At 39.6% G+C, this 23,442-nt stretch overlaps 1 protein-coding gene and 1 long non-coding RNA gene across 3 annotated transcripts in view; one reads left to right on the top strand and one right to left on the bottom strand.

Annotated features, from left to right (window-relative positions):
* Positions 1 to 23,442, bottom strand: part of MAML2 (mastermind like transcriptional coactivator 2) — a 331,734-nt gene that overhangs the window by 216,196 nt on the left and 92,096 nt on the right. The gene's annotated exons all lie outside the window — the stretch shown is intronic.
* On the top strand, positions 112 to 23,055 carry LOC121102897. Its single transcript, XR_005835015.1, has 2 exons — positions 112 to 3,340; positions 22,995 to 23,055. It is a non-coding gene; the product is annotated as an uncharacterized LOC121102897 (long non-coding RNA).

Genomic DNA, 23,442 nt, shown 5'->3' with positions numbered 1-23,442 from the left:
CCAGTTTTCAGCAAGTCCTTTTTTTTTTTTTTTTAAGATTTTATTTATGTACTTATTTATTTGACAGAGATAGAGACAGCCAGCGAGAGAGGGAACACAAGCAGGGGGAGTGGGAGAGGAGGAAGCAGGCTCATAGCAGAGGAGCCTGATATGGGGCTCGATCCCATAACGCCGGGATCACGCCCTGAGTCCGAAGGCAGACGCTTAACCCCTGTGCCACCCAGGCGCCCCAGCAAGTCCTTTTTTATCCTTAGGGTACATGGCCTGAAATGTATTTTTATCTTGATGCGGAGTAAGTGAGTTACTTGGATCAACCCTAACTATTATTTTAAGGTCAGAATTTCTTGAATGAATATGCATGGTATAAAAACACAGGCTTTTTACTGGTTCCACAAAATTATCTTGTGATGTAACTCTTTTTCTGCTCCATTGGTTTCATGTTAAAAGGGAACACATATCATGGGGGTGTGCAACCCTAGCAATACTTTCTCTTTTTTCTTTCTTTTCCTTTTTTTTTTTTTCAAGCAGACTTGATGTTTTCAAACAGAGGAGTATTTATGTATGCCAAAGAAATTAAAATCTCAGAATGTTTCCCCCAGTTCCTATCTGGCTACGGTTTCCAGAAAAATAGAAGGGCCTGGTTAAATCTGAATTTCAATAAACAACAAATAACTTTTTTAGTATAAGTATATCCCATTCAATATTTGGGACATACTTGCACTAAAAGATTACTTGTTGTTTATCTGCAATTCAAATTTAACTGGGCCTCCTGTATTTGTATTTGCTAAATCTGGCAACTCTATCTGGAGGCAGCTGAATTATGATCAGAATTACATTATCTCCAGATTGCAGGTCTGCAAAATTCCCAAGGGACCATTCATTTCATGGGTATGTGTGAAAGTGGAGACTGTTCCACAGCGGTTCCCAGATCTGGCTTGGGGTCTAATGGATCTAGACACTGGAGATTAACCAGTCCTTTAAAGAATGTTAAAAAGCTTTAAGGCAGCAAAAAGAATGCCCCTCACATAGTGGGCCCTCAATGTATTTATTTCTGTTGAAATCTTTCATGTTCATTAGTGCCAGTCAAGACGAGTAAGATGATAAAACAAGACCTCTCGAGAACAGCTCCTGTGGACCCCTCACCTCTCAATCGAAGCACTTTTGATTCCTCAGCAAGCAGATGTGAATTCCCCTTGTTCAGGAGGACTTCCCACATCACCTCAGACGTGAGCTCTCTACCAACACATCCCTCCGGTTTTTATCCTTCTACCATTCCTGTGGCATTTAACACCTTCTGCTTAACATTGTAACCGACGTTTCATTTACAAATTCCCTGAGGAAAAACATGTAGACCGTGGTAGCCCAGCACTGTGATTTACAGCCTGAGCCCGGAGTCTCCTCGCTGGCCTCAAATGCTGCTCTGCCCCTTCTCAGCTTTGTCACGCTGGACAAACACATTCTCCAAGTCCCGAGTTGATTACTTGTGTCCCTCGGGAAAACGGGGTTAATAATACCTCTAGTGTTGTTGTATTAGATGAGCTCATGTGTGTGTCCTGTCAACTCTTAGTAAACACTGGATGGTGGTGGGCAGTTAGTATTACCAGAAGCATTACAGTCTTATCTGTTTTGAACCCACACCCCCTCTGGTGTCTGTTGCTTATCAGGCCCCACTCGAACACGCGGAAGAACCACTGCCTGAGAGCTGGCAGAGACTCCAAATTCCCAGCTGCCCGCGTGCTGGGAAGCGCTGCCTGGAGACCCACGCGTGAGTCTCACTCCCTCTGCAAGGTAAGACCTCATTCTTATTTCTCCACTTCTCTGTACTCCTTTAAACCTACACTGCATTATGCTCTGCTTGGGATTATGTGAGAAGCAGGAAAACTGCAACTGCCTTGGAGATGTGTTTCCTTAGTGGCACCAGCCTGGTGAGCCCTTTGGGACTCCTGTCACCACACACTTCCTGCCTTACCCTTTATTATTTGCTGCCTCTTTATTTTTCTCTCAGTCATCAGTGAGGAAGTTGCATAACTTAAAAGCTAAGTGGGAGCCTCTTTCCTGTAATCTGTTGTCATATATATTCTTTTTCCTTATAGTAACTTTTTTTTTTAATGCCATGGAAAGTGCTCTGCTGAATGAAAAGTGACTTTTTTGGCATCGGGAGCATGTGTGAGATTGGGTTTTCAACATTTTATTTCCAGTTATATTATAATCAGTAGAATAACTTGGAGAAGAGTAAGGTTTTCTTAATATTGGGACATGTTAAAAAAACAAAATGAAGTTTCAATTACATCCTCTGAGTTCTCTACTAGCTTTTTCCAAAAATCAAATTCAAAATCCTTAACGTTAAAAAAAAAAAAAAAAAAGGCACCTTGGGTCATTTGTTCATCATCGGCGTAACATTTGCAGAACTATAATCTCTTGGGAAGTCTCTGGCTGAAACACATTCATCTTTGTATCAGGACGCAGCAACTTTTTTTATAATAGGTACTCAATGGAGATTTGTTGAGCCAATTAATGAACAAGTAAGTATTTATTGAGCACTTACGAGATACATTACCCATTTGTAGTATAGTGTCATTATCACTATGATCGTTAATAAATAATGATTTCACCAGTACACTGTTTATAACGCAGCCATCCAGCAAGCCAGTGACAGAAACCATGGCCGTCCCGGTGAGAGAGCTCACTGTGTCTGATTATTTAGGTTTCACAGCAATTGACCTCGCCATTCCCATTGTTACTCCCAGAGAACAGCCCGTTTCCAGGTTCCCACCTATCTTATTTCCATTGATGAATAACTTTAAAGGCATTCCAAACCCATCAAGGCTCAGAAACAGCCCTGCATCTTCCCTTCCCAACTCTGTGTCCGAATTGGCCCCATGAGCACGATCCCAATCCTGCAGTTTTCAGTCTGACCCGTCTGTTCTGCAGCCCCTGTCATTTTGGGAACAGTGTCACACTGTGGAGGCCAGGCTGTACCCAAGGTTCGAGACCCCACCTTTAAAATTATTACTCTGGGAAAAGCGGGAAATACTGTTTCAATTATAAGGATAACACATGGACAGCCATGAACCACTTAAGAAGCTGCACAGTGGTTGTCTTTAACCACAAAACCAAAATCACTATTTCTCTCTGCTTCTGCACAGTATAGGGAAGATCTGAGTGGCAGTTCAGGCGAGCTACTTTTTTTATTTTTCATTTTCATGTATTTATTTGTTTATTTTTACTGTTCTCCAGTTCCGATTCTGCTACTGAAGATCTCCAAAGTCTCAGAGTACCTCAGTGTTAACAGGAAACAGCTAAATGTTGCCACATTGGCAAACGGGAATAGAAGAGTCAGGTCAGTATACATCGGAGCTGGTCTCTTGTAGAGCAGAAAGGAATGAAGTTTCCAGAACTGCTCTTCAGGTGTTTCCATTCTCGACTGGTTTTCGTTCCCTTTTTCCAATATCTCATTCCCTTGTATTTCACCTCATTTCCTTCCAGTTTCCATCTTCTACTTTGTCGCATATTCATTTGGATCCTTGTAATCTCCCTTTTTCTCCCAGTACAATCTGGTGACTTACTGAAACCAGACTATTTCGTAGCGAGAAATGTTTACAGGTGAAGTCTTCATGTTGGCAGCCTCTCCCTGCAAACCCCATCTATTTGGATGGAGCCTGGGCCTTGCACTTGGGAAGACCACGAGTGTGACAAACACACACATTTGGAATTTGGTGCTCAGTGCTGCATAACAGCATCACGAGTCACTCCAAACTTCTGCTGTTGTGAGCAGCCATGTTCAGGCTCCAGAGGCGATTGCTTCTCCACATCCCCTGCTCTGTGTCTTGGAAGCCCAAAGTGGCTTCATTCTGAGATGGGAGGGTGTCTTCTGGATTGTGAGGAGGCCAATGTCAGAGGACACTTCTTGGAAGGGTGGGGAGAATAGGGCAGCAGAAGCACTTAGGTAAGAAAAAGACAAATTAATGAACTTGTCAAGTCTTTCATCTCAGCATGAGTGCAAAGGATAATGAGGTATCATTTTCCAGTAGTGCCAAGATTCCATTCTGCTACTTCGTTTCATGTTCTAATTCCTGGTTCCAGAAGTACTCACCTATCAGCACAAAATACTGCCAATAGTTGCACATTGTGACAGAAGTACATCTTATAGTATCAAACAAGTCCTATTCCTCTTAAATATAAGTAGACCAGAAGTGACTTGTGTGATAGAGATTCTTTGGCAATGAAGTCAATATTGAATGCTACAATTGCTCACAGTTTTATCTTTATAAAAATAGTTATATAATATATATATAAATATATAAATATATATTTTTATATATTAATATATTTATATTAAATATATAAATATTTGATTAAGTTAAAAAATTTCAGCTTCATTTAATCACTTTTATTTAAATTTTATGTTCATTAATTATACTTCGAATTTGACCTTTTATCTCACAGAAAATTGAAGATTTTAGATGAAAAACAACTTCTGAGAACACAAAAATAATTTCATTTTTTCATACTTGTTTAATTTACACCTGTGATGAAAATATATTCAAGTTGCGTACATTTGAATAAAGTTACATTTCACTTTTAATATGTTAAAGTTTAGATCACTCTGGTCAACAGAAAACAAGTTACATGAAAATCTCTGTTATGATAAGACTAGGGATTTGTAGAAATGAAGGCAAATAAATAAATTTCATGGACAATAATTTTATTAATTGTGTATAATCTAATTTTATTGTTCATGGAAACAATAGACTACCCAGGTATGCACAGTAACACTTCAATTCAGTCATTGGACATTTTGTTGACTTTCAGTGATGTAAGAACCATAGTTTTCTATGTACTTTTCCATTTTGTAATTCTGAACATATATTTGTAAAGGCAGGAAGAGGGAGACTATTTGATTTAACTGTTTGTTAGCCTAATTTATAACTTTTTAATATTTAGACATACGGTATGCAGGCTTCCATCTGTCTTGCCCTGAGCCCTGAAAAGGTTAGGGGGCAGGTCTGCTCAGGTATTTTCCTTTTTTTGAAGCTTACAGTAGTACTGTTCTTTTGAACTATTTCCTTTTGGTGATTGGTTTAGGTGCAACAGGACTGGATTTCCGCTCCTCCCCCAGCCCCCTCCCGCCCCTCCCCCGGCAATTTACTGTATGTTTTCAGTAAGTAGTTTAGTTTACAGATAGGGATAAAAAAGTAAGAGACAAGAATACTAAGTTCTTTGGGTCTCATAATTAAGTTTCCTAGACTACTTCTTGACAAGTCATGTGGACTCTGCAACATGCTCCCAACATTTTATTCATAATATATTAAGGAAAAAGTTATACATGTGTGTTAAAAACATGGACTTTTGGAGTCAGACAATCCAGATTTGAATTTTAACTCCAAAGCTCAATAGCAGGATGATTTATTTCAACTATTTAAACCTTAGTTTCTTGATCAGTAAAATGGTGCTGAAAATACCTACACCCGTCAGGTGTCACTGAGGACTAGAGATAACACATGTAAAGTGCTTAGCAGATAGTAAACATAAAGTAAATAGTTATTGTTATTGTAATTTCCCTGTGCTTTAATTCCTGAATTATCAGTGTGTTCGTTCATCCAATAATGCCCCTGTTCAAAACCCTTTGTAGCCCTCCCCTGCCCAGAGTGTACCTTCTCCAGGCATGCCCCTGCTTGGCTCCATTCTTCCAGTCTTAGATTCCAGCATTCCTCCCCACTGTGCCCATCCCAGGAGATCTCCGTGTTCCAGTCTCTATGTCCTTCCCACCACAATCTCATCTATTTGGATGGCCTCTCATCTTTTTAGGTCCAGTTCAAGGGGCTGTTCGTAAAAGAAGTCTTCTCATCTTCCAATGTCAATTAACTTTCTTCTCCTTGCACTCCCATAGCACTGTCTCCGTGGCTGGATTAGAAAACTCATTACAGAGAGCTTGGTATTCTACCAAGTTTTGGGTATGTGTCCATCATCTCTGCTCTACTGTCAGTTTCTTTGGGATCAACTGTTTCTTTTTCATACGCGCCCTTCCCACAGCATGTAACATGGTATTTGGTACAAAGGAGATGTTCTTAATTTGTTTTAATTTGAATTTGTTGAAATCCACTTCAGAGGAATAAAAGAAAATAGATAAAATTAAGTCATTAGTTGGATTCTTCAAGTTCTGGGGATTCTTGTTCTCATGACTATGAGTTGTTTTTTTTTTTTTTTAATGGCATTACTTACAACATTTTAAAACAGTTTGCTAATTTCCAGGAAAAGCACTTTGTCTAAAAGCACTTCTTATTGACAAATGGAACATTTGATATATTGTGCCACTTAAAAAAGCATGCAATTCATGTTAATATATTGGAGGGATTTCAATATTTAGATATTTTAGTGGTTTCAGATGTCCACTACTTCTTTCATGCTTCTCCCTTCCAAAGTAGGACCTAATTAACCTCCCTTTGAATGTAGTAGGTTCGACTTAATGAATCACCTCTATTCTAGGGAATCAAATACAGTAGGTGTGATAGTACGGAACTCGGGAAACCAGATCATAAAAGGGACCTCTCTTGCTATGGGGTAAGCCAGCTGCCATGTCATAAGGATAATCAAGCTGCTCCGTGGAGAGGCCCAGGTAGTGGGGTCTCCTGCCAAAAGTCATGAGTGAGCTTGGAAACAGATCCTCCAGCCCTACTCAAGCTTTCAGATCACTGCAGCCCCAGCAGAGAGCCTGACTGCAACCTCATGAGAAATCCTGAGCCAGAACTATCCTGCTAAACTTTCCCCAGATTCCTGACCCTCAGAAACTGTGAGACAATTTGTTTCAGGCTGCTAAGTTTTGTGGTAATTGGATACAAATATTATAGAAATATTCTGAGCATTTCCACTGTACATATTCATGGTTTTAAATCTATGATCATTAATTTCTAAAAGTAGCAAGAAAATTTGAGGTGGTTACCAAAAGTCGTAATCTGGAGCCCACCTCTGACTAACTGCAGTGGACATGACTGTCATCCATTCTGTCAATCAGTCATTTAATAAATACTTATTAAATTGTCTCCTATCAGGCAATCACTGCTCTCAGCCTTGGAGATGCAAAGATAAATATGATAGGGAGCATGTTTTTAAAGGCGTCATATTGCTGTGTTCTCCACGGTCTTACCTACTACAGATAATAAAAACATTGATATCAATCTGTGGAGTTCTATTTAATTGTGTGAAAAGTTATTGAAGAATTATTTTGTTTATTTATTCATTTATTTATTTTTAAGTAAGCTCTATGTGGGGCTTAAACTCATGACCTGGAAAGCAAGAGTTGCATGCTCTACTGACTGAGCCTGCCAGGTGCTCCCTACGATTTATTTTGTGTAATGAAGAAAGAATATGGGTGGAATTAGAGAAGAGTCTCTAGCCAATTACAGTCTTAGCAGGTAGGGTCCCAAATAATGCCAGACCTGACAGACAGCTTCAGGCTTTCAAGCCAAAGTCAGTTGTCTCAGGGTATGTGACAAATGGAATTCTGTGAAATGATCTGTCTGCCTATAGTCTATCACACATAAGAGCAATCACTGTCAATAATGCTATCTTCCAGGATGAAGGACATGACATCAATGGCAAGAAAAATATTCCATTAGTAAAACATCCCCTAATTAATACTAATCTGTTCCCTGGAAAAGCTGCTTTAGAGGAAAGATTTTTCCCCCCACATGCTAAACTGCTGAGCATTAATTTGGAAAATTTTCCATTTAGTTTCAAGTAATATTAAAAAGCTTCACTTAGCAAAAATTAAAAGTGAATCTATTTCCTAGTTCACATAATATAGAAAGATAAGACTTCTTTTTACAGGCAATGTCAATTCCTAATTGAGCATATCATTAAAAACAACTAAATTCTATCATTCTCTGAATTGACTTTTACTATCCACTCTTTCTCTTTATCATAAAAATGCATTTATTAAATATAACATAAAGTGCATGCAATCTTAGAAACTATAATACAACAAAAATGAAGCATGTGGCTCTTGTTTCCCTCAAACCTTGAAAGCTGAGTGAGAAAAAAATTAGCAGAAAACTAACAAATTCAAAATGCATAAAGAACAGTGAGAGTGTCTTCATATCAATTCATTTGGGAAACAGCAAGAAATTTGAGGTGCAATTGAACAATATGAAAAACAACAAAAGTGATGAGCCTGGGGTTTATGCTGTCCGTCAGTAAGTACTCAGAGACTCGGTCAGCTGTCATGTTCTCAGTGGGCTCAGGGCTCTGGTACCTGCTAGCCTCCTGCTCCCCAGCCTGTTCTCCTCTCCAGCTAGGGCTTGGCCTTTGATTCTTCAGATCTGAAGCATAAGTCTTTCTTAGGAAAATTCTCCTCCACTCCCCAAAATAATACCACATTTTCTTAGTGCATATACCTTTCCTTACTATTACTTAGCATAGCTCATGGTTCCCTGACTAAGTGGGATATGTTCACCCTAATACCTAGCCATTCTCTTGTTCTTCGTCTTTCCTTAACGTTACTTGTCACAGGGCACCATTAAATATTGATGTGATTTTTCCGTGACTATCATGTCTCGGACACGGCTACAGTGTAAGTTTCATGCCAAGAGTACAGAGTAGGAGGTGTCTTCTCTTACCCTCCTCTTTCTAGCCTAGTGCCTGGCACGCGGCCGTTACAGGATACCTGCGTGAATATGTGAAGAAGCGAAGAAATGAGCAGAACAGCGTGTGTTCCTGAGCGTGGGCTCTGAAGTTAAAGATATTTGAAGTCAAACAAAGACCATCCTCTCACTACCCAGTTATGTGACCTTTGGCATGATTTTTCCCCAAGATTCAGTCTCCTCATGGGTAAAACGCAGATAATAGCAGTTTCCTCACACGATCGTCGTGAATTTAAGCAAGAAAATGCAGACCATGGGTTTCACTTGCTACCTGGCGGAGAGCAAGTGCTTCTTGATGGCGTTTGCCGCTGCCTCTGGCTCTGCCTCCACTGAATGAAATCATTATCAGCTTGGTTTTCCACTTGCCCTTCTTGTTGAGTCGGGCAGCGGAGAGGACCAATTGAGTATATCTCTGCTAAGATCTCTGCTAGCTTCTGGACAGCCTCGTTCGGTCACCTCTGGTGGTCTCCTGTCACTTTTGCTGCCTGGCTCACTCCCAGGGGCATCGGCTAAGTTCACCACCCCCTCAACCTGGCCATCGCCAGGTTTCATTCGTGGCTTCCTACAACCCTTTATGGGTATAGTTCTTTAATTTATCTTTCTTTCATCCTTTATGACAGTACCCAGTTGCTAGGATTTGGCACAGTTTCTCTGAAGGGAAATGAATTCACATTCAAAAATGATTTCATTGTCCTTACTTCCAAACACAGTCCCCAGACCAACCACACAACCCCCTGACTTTCCTCTCAGGATGACTTCCACCCCAACGACGACAGTGTGTGACAAGAAAAGGGATGACCGCTGTCCCCCCATCCCTTGGGACATTTTCACGTTGGGGACAAACGGCTTTAGTCACTGAAGCTGAGGAAGGCTTCATGCAAAAAGAGAGCTTGCTTGCTCAGTCAGCCGGACCAGACCAGACTAGACAAGCCTGACTTTGCCTGAAGGTCCTGGCTCCTGGACCCTCACTGTATTTATAAGTCTTAACAGTGTAACTGTGAATTCCATTCTGGTGATGTTGCTTCTGGCTGGCAGATGGCCATGGTTTCCAGTCGTTCACAAGCAATTCTGAGGCCTGCTGATATGGGCATCGAAAGTACTAGGCTCGCTTTTCTGTAACCATGTGCATGTATGTTCTTGTAAGGCTGTCTCTGACATCTCTTAAATGTATTAAATATTTTCTGAAGATGTGGCTACTTCCAGTGGAGAGAAAAAGTATTTTTTATTCTCTCTCCTCCAAAGACATTGCTTTACAGAACAATCTATAAAAATAAAGAGCTTTTACTGAGTTCAGGGTTTAAACAAAGAAAAAGAAAAGCAGTTTCTAAGCAGAAAAATGCAACAAAGACTTTACTCCTTACCAAATAACTTAAGAATGTCTGAACGAAAACATCCCAAACCTGCTAGTGCCAGAATTTCTCAGATAAGTCAAGAGGGAAGAAAAACACAAACGCAACCCCAAACCGCCAAGAAATCTATGAATGGCAAAAAGAAAACAATACAATATCGAAAATGTGGTTAAATACTTAAGGAAATAAACTGTAACGGTATTCTAGAAGGAGCAATTATACATCTGAGTGTTTTCAAATTCATTTTCTGTTGGAAACAGTTGGGAAGATCCTCTGGGGCCCATCTCCTCTTCCAGCAGGCCTTCCACAACCCCAGGAACCACAGGGAGCCCTCTGAGTCTCCAAGCTCTATCTAGACGCCCCTTTATTAGATGATGCTTCGTGTGTCTCATGTTAAAAAGCATTTCCCACCATGTGTCTAGTTTTTCTAACTAGACTGTAAGCATCCGGGGTATCAAAATGTAGACTTCTTATGTGTAATATCCCCGTAACACCTGGCATGGAGCCTGGAACATAAGTGATCAAGGCATATGAGCTGATCAATCAGCCCTATGAATTTACAAATATTTTCTTCACACCAGTAGAGAATAAACACCTGAAAGAGTACTTCATTCCATTATACCAGGAAAAGTAGCAGCATCTGCTGTACCAGAAATTTCCGATGATTTGGGGTATTCGATTTTTGGAAAATCGTAAACTCTTGGGGCTGCAGAGAAATACAGTCATTTGGTGTTCACTCTCATATTAACATTCTGTCTTGCAAAATCACAGACAGATCTCAAAGGCAGGAAGGTGGGTGTGGATATGGAAAAACACAAATTTATTTACTGTATTTTGGTATCCTAGAACCAGAGAAAACTTTTCTTAAATAGGAAAGTATTATACTTAGAATACAAATGGTATTTTTATCAGCAGTTAGCAAGTTTTCAGAATCATTATCCTCAATAGGATAACATGAAAATTGAAACAGCTTTAAAAACGCTTTTAATAAAATATGGCCTGTTTAATGAAAAATGTTCCACAATATGACTGTCCCTTGGTCCCCTTTTTAGAAAGAAAACCTCGTGCTACTTAGAAAACAGATACGAAGGCAACATGTGAGCAAACATTTCTAATGTACAAAAAGACATCAAGATGCATTAAGATATCTTTCAAAGATTTATACATTTTGCTCTTTCAAATATTTATATGTATATTTATATACATTGTACATCTTGATTCTCAGTTTAAATGCATTACTTCACTTACTGCTCTTTTAAAGATTTATGCATATTGTTCTTTCAATGATTTGTACATTTTTTCTCAATTTAGAAGCCTGAAGTAGCTCAAATGTTGGAAGAACAGGGCTACATTTCATTTACTTGGTAGCATCCAACAGACAGAGATTAACACGAGAAATACTAGCTCTTTTTCTTCCAATGGGTAAATGAATATGCAGAGATGTTAACCGATTTACTAAAAAAGCATATAGTGATGACTGTCTCTTGGATTTCCTGCTTTTTAAGACTGCCACCGTGAGATTATGCTGACTCTGTTTTGGCCAATCTGAGATTTGTGGAGTTCTCCGATTCTCTCATTTCATCCATATATATCTCTGGGGATGGCTCTCAGGAAATGGGATGATACCAAGCTTAATTTGCATCTCTGATGTCTGTGGAATTGATGTGACACTTGCCTACCTAATTAAAACCCTACCTCTCCAGCCAGATAGGGGCTTTGTAAGAGGTCATCATACTCACTTCTGCACTTCCTTCCTTATTCATGTTCTCATGGTCACATGAGATCACCGAATGCTCAGGTCCTGAGCTACATTTCCATGTTTAGTAAATCAGGAAATAGTGAAAGATGTGTCTTGTGACACTTTCATTCCAAACTTAGACAAGGCATGAGTATTTAATGACAAGTGAATGGACATGAATGAGAAAGAGGTCAAGATTTTAATAACCTGAACTGATATTGAAGGCAACCTATAAACAACAAAAAAGGTATATTTAAGGGATTATAATCAATGTATTTCTCTTTCTATGAAAACTCTCCTGCTTCCCATAAGTAAAATTGATTATTTTCCCTTTTGTGTCTCAATCTGTTTTTTATCATAGCAACCAAATCACTTCATTGTAATCATTTCATACACCTGTCTTTTAAATGTAAAATCTCTAAAAAAAGGAACTATGTTCTTCTCATCTCTATATTCCCATTAACTTCAATAATGCTGGCATGTGGTAGGTGCTAAAGTTGCTTATTTCTTAAATGCTGAATAAATAAGTGTGTGTGTGTTCTATGCCATTAAGGATTTGGTACTGGAGTTGGTTAATAAATCACTCAATATTTAATGGTTTATCAGCAGTTAGCGGTATCAATATTTAGCGGAACCTACTGTAGGAGGTAAAAGAAGGCCAAAATGACCTGCTCCCCGAGGACTTTGGAATGACAGAAATGAGATTTCCCTACACACAATGGATCAGAGAGGAGATGAAACAACAACAACAACAACAACAACAACAAACAACTACAAGAGACGAAGACTTAACTAGAAACCAATCAACTATATTTAAGATCTTATGACAAAATTCGCCAGTGGGAAAGAAGTTTGGCAACTCACGGCATCACTGACAGAGTCACAGAGTAATCATCCGAGGAAGCACTATTTAGTTTCCAAGCTTATCCTACCAAAGGATACCACCCACCCAGTTCTGTGGGCAGGTATATCCTTATGGTAAAAATATATCACCAGTTTCCTTGTTCTAATCCTTTGAATATTCAAATCATTTGACTAGCCACATTTGCATCAATTCCATGCTTCCTGAGAGCTCTGAACTGAACTCAGTTATACCTGAACTCCCACAGCTTACCCAGAGGTAGATGATACATTTGCCTGAGGACTTGAATGTCTAGGGATGGATACTAGACAGCTATACTTCATACTGAAAACTAATAACCTGGCATCCTAATCAGCCTCTATAAATCAGGTAAGGGTGAGTTTGCCTCTGGTTGATGTAGCAACACACAGTGTCCTTCCATTCCGGTCATTGTGCTTGGGAGTCTGAGGGCCAGAGTTAGATTTTAACAACTCCCCCAAGATGATTCTTCCCTGTGGGTGCTTGTGGCCTTCCCTAAGTGTCACATCCCTATCTCCCCATGAGCTATCTGCCTTTCTCTTCAAATGGCTACACAGATTATGTGCTTAACACTAGGCTTTAAACCACTAGAGAGTGATCCAAGATAATGTGTAATTAAGTGAGGATTGTTTGGCACAATCGAAAAGTGCTACAGAAATTCCAAGCAAGTAAGGATCACTGCGGTGGGCAATTATCCAAGGAGAGATTCCTAAAGGCCTATGGTCTTAAGAGGGGACTTGACGTCTGGGTAGGATGTAGGTGGGTGGAAAGGAGGGGAAGGGAATTTCTAACAGGAGGATGTGGGTCCACAGTGGTGGAGGCCAGAATGCTGGGTTATGTTGTTAGAGTATTAGAATTAGGACAGACTGGTCAACATGCCATCTCTTTACTCCCTTCAGAATAAAACCTGGAGATGATGAGAAAAGAAAGAAGCCTCCTTAAACAAACTTCCAGTTACAAAATAAGTAATAAGTCCTGGAGATGTAGTGAACGGTATGGTGACTACAGTTAATAATATCGTATTGTATTTTTGACAGTTGACAGTGGATCTTAAAATTTCTGATCACAAGAAAAAAAATTGTAATTATGTGTGGTGACAGATGTTAGCTAGACTTCTTGTGGTGATCATATCACAATATATATAAATACTGAATCATTATGCTGTATTCCTGAAACTAATATTATATGTCAGTTATAACCCAACAAAAAACAAAATTCAAAAAAGACATAAATCTCCTTACTTAAGCTTTGAACTGGAAGCCTCAAGAAAACAAAACAAAATGAAATGAAACCCAACATCCTGTGAAATGCCTAGGTTCAGAAGAACAATATTAACCTTTTAATTATTTGCCTTTAAAGACTAATTTTTAAATGTGATCATTTATGCAACAAGAACATTTATAAGAACTTTTGAAACAAACCAGAAGAAAAACAGGAATATCCATCTCTAAAAGAAAAGCAAGCTTGAATGGTAAAGTCGCTTACCCCAAATTTGTTCTAGAAACTACATAACCACAGAATGTGAGGCTTTACAGTACTTAATTCCTAATTTAAAAAAAACAAACAAACACAACTTTTAAATAGATGACTTTCCTTTCAATTACTCTCCAAATAATCTTTACAGATAGATAAAACTTTATCTTTGAAAATGCAACATTTATAATGGGGAAAAATGAGATATTTAAGTGCTTTCCTCCCTTCTTCCTAATATCTAACAGGCGGATAGAAAAGAACTAAAACAATCTTCTCCCAGCTCACTCCAGACAGATCACCTTTCCACCTGCCACATTAGTGTTTGGTGGCAGGAGGAGAGGAAAGCGAAGAGCAGCAAAGAGGAAGAGGGAAAAGAGGAAATGATGGGGGGTGGGGGCGGGCAGGAAGAAGGAACAGTCTGCATGTGCTCAGAGGAAATGGTGGCTGGCGAGGGGCAGTCTCCAAAATTAGAACTCGAGCTCCTGTCCCCATTCCTCACAGTTAGCACTGCCTCCCTCCTACTCTGCATGTCTTTCCATCAACTGTTTAAGTCTTGCTTCTGGGCTGAGACCTGGAAAGACAATATCATTCCTAAAGATCACTTTTCAAATAAGTGCGTTACATAGAGTAGAAGAACCCTGGGAGTTCCCCTTAGTGAGGGCTCGCTCATGGATCCCCAGGCTGTCTTAGGGCACTGAATCCACCGAACAGTTTTAATGGGAAAGAAGGTTTTCATTCCAAATACTGTTACGGATATATGCAGTCCCTCTGAGTTGCCTCCCAAAGAGCTCCATCTCTCTCTCTCTCTCTTTCACACACACACGCACACACACAGACACGCGCGTGCACGAGTGTGTGCACAAACTTTAAAAACTTGAAGCTTTCTTTATGTTCCAAAAGGAATTTTACATAAAAACACAGGGATCTTTCAGAAACTTTTACTTCATATCCGTTTTTAAATTGCTGTTAAACTGGAAAACTTTGGAATCCTGTTTCTGAAAAAAAGATACAAGCTTAGATTTTTAAGAGATTACTTGAGTTAATAAAATCCAACAGTGCTAATAGAAGACCTCGGTCGTGAGTGTATTTAACTTCTGAAAGCACAGAGAAACATAAATCTTCCACATTTAAGTGGAACAATAGTGACATAAGGACAATCCTGAAGAATGACTCTTCAATACTTTGAAATTCTCATAAAGAACTTTTTCTCAGGGAAGCTATAAAAAGAGTCAGTTTTGCCTGAGTCAGAGCAATTTTATCTAACTAATAGCACCCTCTGGACCTTTGAAAAACTGACATTCTCCATGACAGATCAAATTTGGATGTGGCTCATAAAGGAGCTCCCAAGGAGACTTTCATGCTTATTTTTCTCCTTTAGATCAAGAGGAAAGGTTGGCAAATCTGGCCCACTGGCTGTTTTTACAAATAAAGTTTTATTGGAACACAGACACACTTTTGTTTACATATTGTCTATGGCTACTTTCAGGTACAAGGACAGAGTTGAGTAGTTTTGACAGTCACCATATGGCCTACAAAGCCTAAAATATTTACTCTCTGGCCCTTTACAGAACAGACTCTGCTATCTCCTGAATAATTTCCCTCCTGCATCACTCCTTTAGACTGAAAGTCAGGATACCTGGATTTTAGACTCCAATTCTCCAGTAAACTGCTTTATGACCTTGGGAAGTAATCATTTTCCTTGTGTTTGACTTCTTATCTATAAAAGAAGAAGAGTTAGCCCAAGTGATCATATTTTCCTTACTAATTCCCTTTAAATTTCTATGTCCCAAGGAGGTTAAGACCTTTTCTTGTCATAATGATTTCTTATAGGAATCCAAATGAATTTAAAAAGATGTCTTTCTCAAAACGCCGGTTTGCAGTGAAATGTTGCACATCATTTCAGGCATTTAACAACTAAGTGATACCCCCTTGCTACCGTATCGTGGACACACCAGAAAGCTGTGCATTAGAGCTGGAGAGAGAATGTAAACAGCAGTAAAATCTGTTTCAGACAAGGCAGCACATCTGGCTCACACCTTCCTAGAACAGATGCGCCGCATGGCTTGTGCCAGAGAGGAATGCTCTTTTCTGTCGTGCTTTTGGTTAAGTGAGTGCTCTCTATCTGCTGCGGCTCTGGGATCCGGAGGGAAATGGCAGGAGTACTCACACCAAGAAAGTGCCATGAATTGATGACCAAGGCACGATTCTTTGTTTCACCAGGGATAGGGCTGTACGCTGTCCGAGTCTGGGTTCTCTGGGCATAGCCTGTGTCACACAATTTCTCTCTAGGCACACACCCTAGGGCTACCACACTAGAGAGATGGCGGCAGAAGAGCAATGGTCTCCTTCCACCCTCTCCACAGCCCCAGGACCTTTCACAATCACCGTCTTCACAGAATAAAAGACCTGAGGTATGATGTTCCCTTAAAAACAAAATCACCTAAAGTGCTCTAAGTAGAGTGCAGAAAATGCACCAGACCTCAATGCTAATGACTATGATTTTCAAACCAGAGAGCCTGTTATCTTGAAAATAAACACTTTTTCCCATTTTTTTGCTGCCCAGAAAATAAAGGTGTTTGGAGGTATCGTTTTGCCCCCGAACCAGAAATGAGTGGTTCTTGGTCTCCATAGGAGGGTACTCTGAATAAGCACGAGGATACACAGAATTTAGAAAACATAATGAGTGCTCACTGAGCTTCAGATTTCCAAAACAGAAAGGAGTGCCCCACAAAGGGAGCCACTTGAGAGTTTTTACAAAACCCAAAGCGAATCAACCCTACAAATAACAGTCAGTGTTTGGTTAGCATCTTCTCCTAAACATCTCCCACGGTGTGCTCGGTGCCTTGCATTTAGCACACAGTCCGCAGTTTGGCTGGTGCCTTTGTTTTCAGTAATGCCTCCCTTTGCGAAAGAAAGGCACTAGTGCACACCGTCTATCACGTCTGCTACCTGCCTTTCTCGCTCTCGCACAGAGAAACCTCTCTACTGGATGCTCATATTGTGCAGACCAAGCACGAGCCAACATGGATTTAAAAATCCAAGCAAACATATCTGCACCAGTCTAAGGAGTTTCAAAGGAAGAGCTGCAGTGTTAAGCTGCTTAGCGAAGCTGTGGCTCTCCCTTGCGCCCTGCACCCCCTTGCCCCGAGTTCTGTATTCTGTAGTACTTTACCTTCTCTTCTTGGCCAGTCAGTATTCTTCTCATCCTCTCAGATCCCGCTTAAGTCCCATCTCTGTGATCACACTGCGCTCCAGCCCTCACAATGCTTTGAACATAGAGGGGGCTTATAAATATTGTTGGTTTGTTTTGAAAGTCTTCCTGAATGACCTCAGCCCGTGTTGATCTCTACCTTCCTTAACTCCTTTGAGATTTACTGTCTATCCCACACAATTAACACCTTATTCTCCTTGGCTCTGTACCACACGATACATTTCATTTCTTCTTTATAATTGTTTCATGTGTGTTGCTTTTCTTTCTTCAATTAGGTTTTCAGCTCCCGTGGGTGAAGCTATTTTCCATAATATCTAGCAAGCTGTTAGGCACAATAAGCATCCAATAAATACTTGTGTGTTTTTTCAATCAACAGCAGTTTTCACATTGCTTGAAAGGTTATGAACCTTGCCAGTTATGCTGTGGGCTCCTACAGATCAAACTTTTATATCAGAAATAGCAATAAGGTAGTGAAGTTGAAATACCCAGATAGGATAATTTTAATGAATATGCGTGGAATATCAGGGCCAAATGAAAGAGATTATTTCAGCCATTACTTGCAGGGCAGAATATTTAAATTTATAAAAGAGCTAAGCAAACTAGGAAAGATATGCACAGAATTCACAGATACTAAGAAAATGAAATTTAACTAATTGATCAAGTACAGGCCAAAATGGTTACAAAATTTAACAATTCATTCCTTCAGTCATTGATACAATAATCATGGATTAAGCCTGGCTGTGAGTATAATCCATTTGGAAAATGACATAATCTTTTACAGTATGCCTAGCTTCTTCAAGACTCACAGATTTTCATGGTTTACACCTTGCTCATTGTTTACAATGCTTCTGCAATAAAAGAAATCTGCTAAGCTAATGTTTATTTCAACAAACACTTTGTTTGGATGCAGCCTGACAACTCAAACATCTGTTTTAACTAGAAGCATCAACCAAGTTGACTTACTACATGGATAGAATTCGGAAAATTGCTCAATATTCTGCTTTGTTCTGCTTGTATGGACACAGCCTAATGCTTTCCATGCCACCAAATTAGTACTTAAGTGGTTAAAGTCACCAAAGGAGCTTTCGCATACCCCATGCCAGCTGTGTTCTAAGGAGAATTAGACCTGAAATATCCAGCTCTGAGAACAAGCAATTAGTACAGGGCTTTAGTTGTTTGGCTGTGGGTTTCATTAATATGGAGGAGACAATAAAATGTTATTTACACTATTATAAAGTTTGATTTAAGCATTGCATGCTAGGACACCTCACATATGAAACCAGTGATAGGTTTGTTTAAAGAAGAGCAGTATTAAGCTCATCAGACACAAAACACAGCTGATCCAAGGAGTATTTGTGTTATGTTTCAAGTCAAATAGCACATTCTTTACTTCAAGTGAAAGAAGATTTATTTTTTCTGTAAGTGGCTAACCTCTGGAAATAATTTGGGAGACCAGAGAAAAAGAAAACCCAATTTTGAATGAAATCTCCGTTGTGAGTCCAAGCCTTGCTGTCTCCGTAGTGGCATTTTCAGGACTGCTGTGGTTGTCACTGTTCCAAGCTCCCCCACAAAGTTTAGGTTCAGTCCCCAGATCAATGACTCCTCTTCCGAAGTTAGGTGTCATGGTAGCTATTTCTATTGCTGCAGACAAAACTTCCTTTTTAGATAAGATATATTGAGGTGGGCTAGCTAATGTGCTTTTCCAGCTTTACTGAGATATAATTGAAACACAATATCATATAAGCTTAAAGTGCACAACGGGATGATTTGATATACGTAGACATTGTAAAATGATTACCACAATAAGGTGAGGTAACATGTCTACCACCTCTCATAGTTACCATTTTGTGTGTGTGTGTGGTGAGAACGTTTAGGATTTACCCTCTTAGCAACTTTCAAGTATACATTACGGGGTTGTTAACTATAGTCACCATGCTGCATGTGATGTCCCCAGAACTTATTCACCTTATAACTGGAAGTTTGTACCTTTGATCACCATCACTCATTTCCTTCACCTCCCCAGCCCCTGGCAACCACCAATCTACTCTCTGTTTCTATGAGTTTGGTTTCTAGATTCTATATACAGCATTTGTCTATTAATGTTTTAATGAGCCAGAAATTACTGAAAGAGCTAAGTCAAGAAATATGAACTTGTTCAAGCGTCTAGTATGAATGGAGCCAGTGAGATTTAAAAAAAAAAAAACCTGCTCACAAAATGCGGTAGAACATTATTGAGTTATTGATGGGATATAGTCGATAGAAGCTTCTGGGAGAAATAGAACTGAGCAGGAAGGAATTTAACTAGGGATTTGTTGAAGGGTCATTATCCACAAGAGTGAGTAGCAATGTTGGGCTTCAGGAGTCTATGTTGGAAAAGAATAGCCAGAGAATAGCCAGTCTGAGTCAGAAACAGCATATGACACCAGGATTAGACCTAAGAGGCACAGACTTGACACAACTATGGTTGCAACAAAAGATATAGATCATGCTACCATCTTTAGGAATGTTGGGACTGGTTTATTAAATACTCAAGCTTGCCACACTTGAACGCACTGATAGGGTATGGCCCAATCGTTTTGAATGCCATAAAGTAAGTGCTGTGCTCTTTTCCAAATGGCTGGTGGATAATGTTAGGTTTGAATGATTATATGCACTGAAGGAGACAGAAAAGGCTCTAGGATGCAGCGCCTGTAGGTGAACGTCCTCCCTTCTTCTGGGTGATGGTGCTAGAAGAGATGAGAGGGAACAGCGCCTGACTCCTATTGGAGGACATCACTGTCAGTACTCTCACTGCTCTAAGGTCGCTCCTCAGGAAGCCCAGGATGGAGCGATACCAAGACTTCAGATGTTATGGCCAATTTCAGAGTAAGGACAGATATCTGGGACAGAATCAAGAGTTTCTGAGTTTTGTTTTTCTTAAATACTGGGGCTATACCTAATGTGATTATACTCTTCCACGGTTAAGAGTTCCTATGTACATTACTAAGTGTGAACTAATAGACCTTCATTTCTTCCAAGGTTTTGAAATCAAGGTACAAGGGAATCAAGGGAAAAAAAACAAAGTCACAAGCTCTGGTTTTGAATTCTAGGGCTACCATTTACAAGCTGTCCACTTGGAGTCTCCACTGAGAGTCTGTGTTTTATCATAAGAAAATAGAATAAGGGCATGTATGTCATAGAGCAGAATGGTTGTCAGTGATGTAGGCTATACAAGTAAGTTCTCAAATATTAGCATTCCTCACTCTCTGAACCTTCCCCCTTGGCCACTACCACAGCCATTTCTGCGCTGTACTTTTTTCCATTGGTAAACTAGGAAAACTATTGATTCTGAACAGGGTGGTTGTGGAGATCAATTGAGATGAAGGGAGTGTTTCTTGTTATTATAGGCTTCATAGGCATCATTATGACTTACAGTCTATGAGGAAAGATTGACCAATAACTTTATTCTTTGTCGCTACGCAGCGCTTTCATTTATAATCTACATTAAAGACAAAAGCTAAACAAAAGCTAAGGGTCTGTGCCTTAGAATGCTAAATCACCATTAAAATAAACCATTTGGAAAACTCGATTAGCTGTTCAATTTTATACTGTGATGATTCTTTCCCCAGGTTTTCTTCACAGACAAAAAATAGAAAATTTGGTTTGTTTTTCACAGTATTAAGAAAAGCTGATGAACTGTCTGTGTCAGTGTTATATATTTAGTGGACTTATTATTATTTTTGCAATGCTTTGGCACAGCTCAATTTTAAATGTAATTACCACATTATAATCTTGGCAAAACCCACTGTTTCAAATAATGCTCTGATGTACAAATGAGTCTTCCTACCAAATGAAAACTGCCAAGGGAAAGGTACTGTTATGTTACATAAAAACGAGAAGTCTCATTGAAGCACAGAATAACTATAAATTTCATTTCAAAGGCATACGCTATATGCACACAAACTAAAAAAAAAGTTATAATTAAGATGTCTAATTCTCCTGAAATAGCACTTTAATATATAATAATTCACTGTAGGGTACATAGGCACCCCAGATCAAACAGCATCTCCGTACCCTGTGAACTAGAGACACTACTAGACTCAATACACTGAAAAATTTCTGCAATTCTTTTCAGAATATGAGGGTAAACACTGATGGAAGTGTGGCCAGAAGATTTTATCACCAGCACCATAAGTCAGTATGAGGTAAAGTTTTTATAATAGTGTACGTTTATAAACGTCTTCATTGCAGAATTTTCACCAGGTCTGTCCCATAATAACACCACACACGGTCTTTCCAACATAAAGGGTTTCTTGCTTTAGTAGGGAAACCAACTCTGAAACGAGGACTTACATAAGAGATTAGCTTTTATTTTCTATTTGGTGATCCTTCTGGGCAGTTAAGTGTTTAGCTTTTCTTCCCAATATCTACTGGAAAACCTTTCTGAAACAATGCAGGAGGCTGATGACTGTTCTCCTATTGCAAGAGTTCTCAAACTGGGGATGATTCTTGCCCCCCAACCCTCCCAGCCCAGGAGATATTTGGCAACATCCGGGGACATTTGATTGTTATAACTGGAGGGATGTAGCCTATTGGCATTTAGCAGGTAGGGGTCAGAGATGTGGCTAAATACCCTACAATGCACACGGCAGCCCCACACAAAAAGGAATTATCTTGTCCAAACTGTCAATTGTGCCAAAGTGTGTATCTCTATCTGACAACATAACAGATATGCCTTTTAACACTGCCTGAGTCAGTGTCCTTGGGACAGTCCTCATTGTAAAGGTCAACATAAGAGCAGAATCCAAATCTTTCGTTTCGTGCTGGGATCCCATAGTTTCGTGCTGGGATCCCATAAACACTGCCAGTGCACACATCCAGTCAATGGGCTCTTAGCTTGTTTCAGGTTATGTTCGTGGAACTTTCTGAAGTCCTAGTTTTGCATTGTTCAATCATTTTAGAAAATATGTAAGTATCATTCTGGTTTGAACTAGTTCATTAGCTCTATTTTGGGACATGTTCGGTTCAGTGACAGCACTAATATTTGGGTTTTGTTCAGTTCAAGCTGCAGCACAGCAAATGCAATCCTGGCTCTTGGCTATAGTTACTTGATTTAGGGCCTTGCCTCAGTGTCCATGTGAGTGTGACTGGAGCAGAGAGCCCAAGCCCATCACTATCACGGCCCCTAGAGCCCCTGAACACCAAAGGAGTTAATTCACTCTTGATTTTGTTTTATAGGAAGACTCATGAATGCCGGCACCAAACCAAAGGTTTTAGGGTGTCTTGACTCCCCACCTTCTGTTGCTTGGTTTCAAATGATAAGACTTGACTAAGAAAAGTAATTTATTCTATATTCTATGTATGAGAAGGTACAACAGTCCCATGTTTTGAGTCTTCCTGATACTGTTTACTTGAGTACACTGTGAAGAAAAAAAAGAAAAAAGTTCTTGAAAATCTCCAGGGATTTAAAAAAAAAAAATGCCCGTTTACCCTTATTTTGCAATGGCCCTTGTTGTGAAATCATCAGACTGCAAAATACCGGAGGGGTGTTGAGGGTGGATTTTAGTGACAAGATTTCCTTAAGGCTGTAAACAAACCAAATTCATTAAAAGGAAGAAATAGAGGTGGCAGATTTCATCATAAACTAGGGAAAACAGTTTCCAGCTGAATTATAGGTACAGCACAAAACGCAGTTGTTCATTTTTTAAAACTTTGGTTTCTGCAGGCTGAAACAGAACATTTCAGTTGGCTCAGTTCATGAAAGCCATCTGCACCTGCTCACAAAACAGCTCAAAGAAAAAAAAAAAAACCTGCACGATGGATTTTACTTATACAGACAATAAGGAATCGCCTCTGGCACACGCACCCATGAAGGAGGAGCAGCATGAAGCAAGGGTATCGTAATTTTTTAAAACTACCAATAAATAATAATCTAAAATCAGCTTACAGCACTATTTCAGTTTTACCTGTGGCAGCTACACTTGCCTTCTGGCTGTATGTTAAAAAGTTAGGCGATTAAAATTCAATTATGTGGGTTTTTCTTTTATGTAGCCTAGGGTTGACTGAATTACTGGCAGGAAACTTTAGCTCACGAATTCAATCAAAAATCCTTTCATTTGTCAGAGCTGCTTCCTGCCCCTTCTCCTTTAAACATCTGCTTCTCCAGTTCAAGG

The sequence above is a fragment of the Ursus maritimus genome, unplaced genomic scaffold, assembly GCF_017311325.1.
Source record: "Ursus maritimus isolate PB19 unplaced genomic scaffold, ASM1731132v1 scaffold_16, whole genome shotgun sequence".
NCBI classification, from domain to species: Eukaryota; Metazoa; Chordata; class Mammalia; order Carnivora; family Ursidae; genus Ursus; species Ursus maritimus.
Note: the sequence above shows the minus strand (reverse complement) of the source record. Positions and strands in the feature narration are given on the sequence as shown.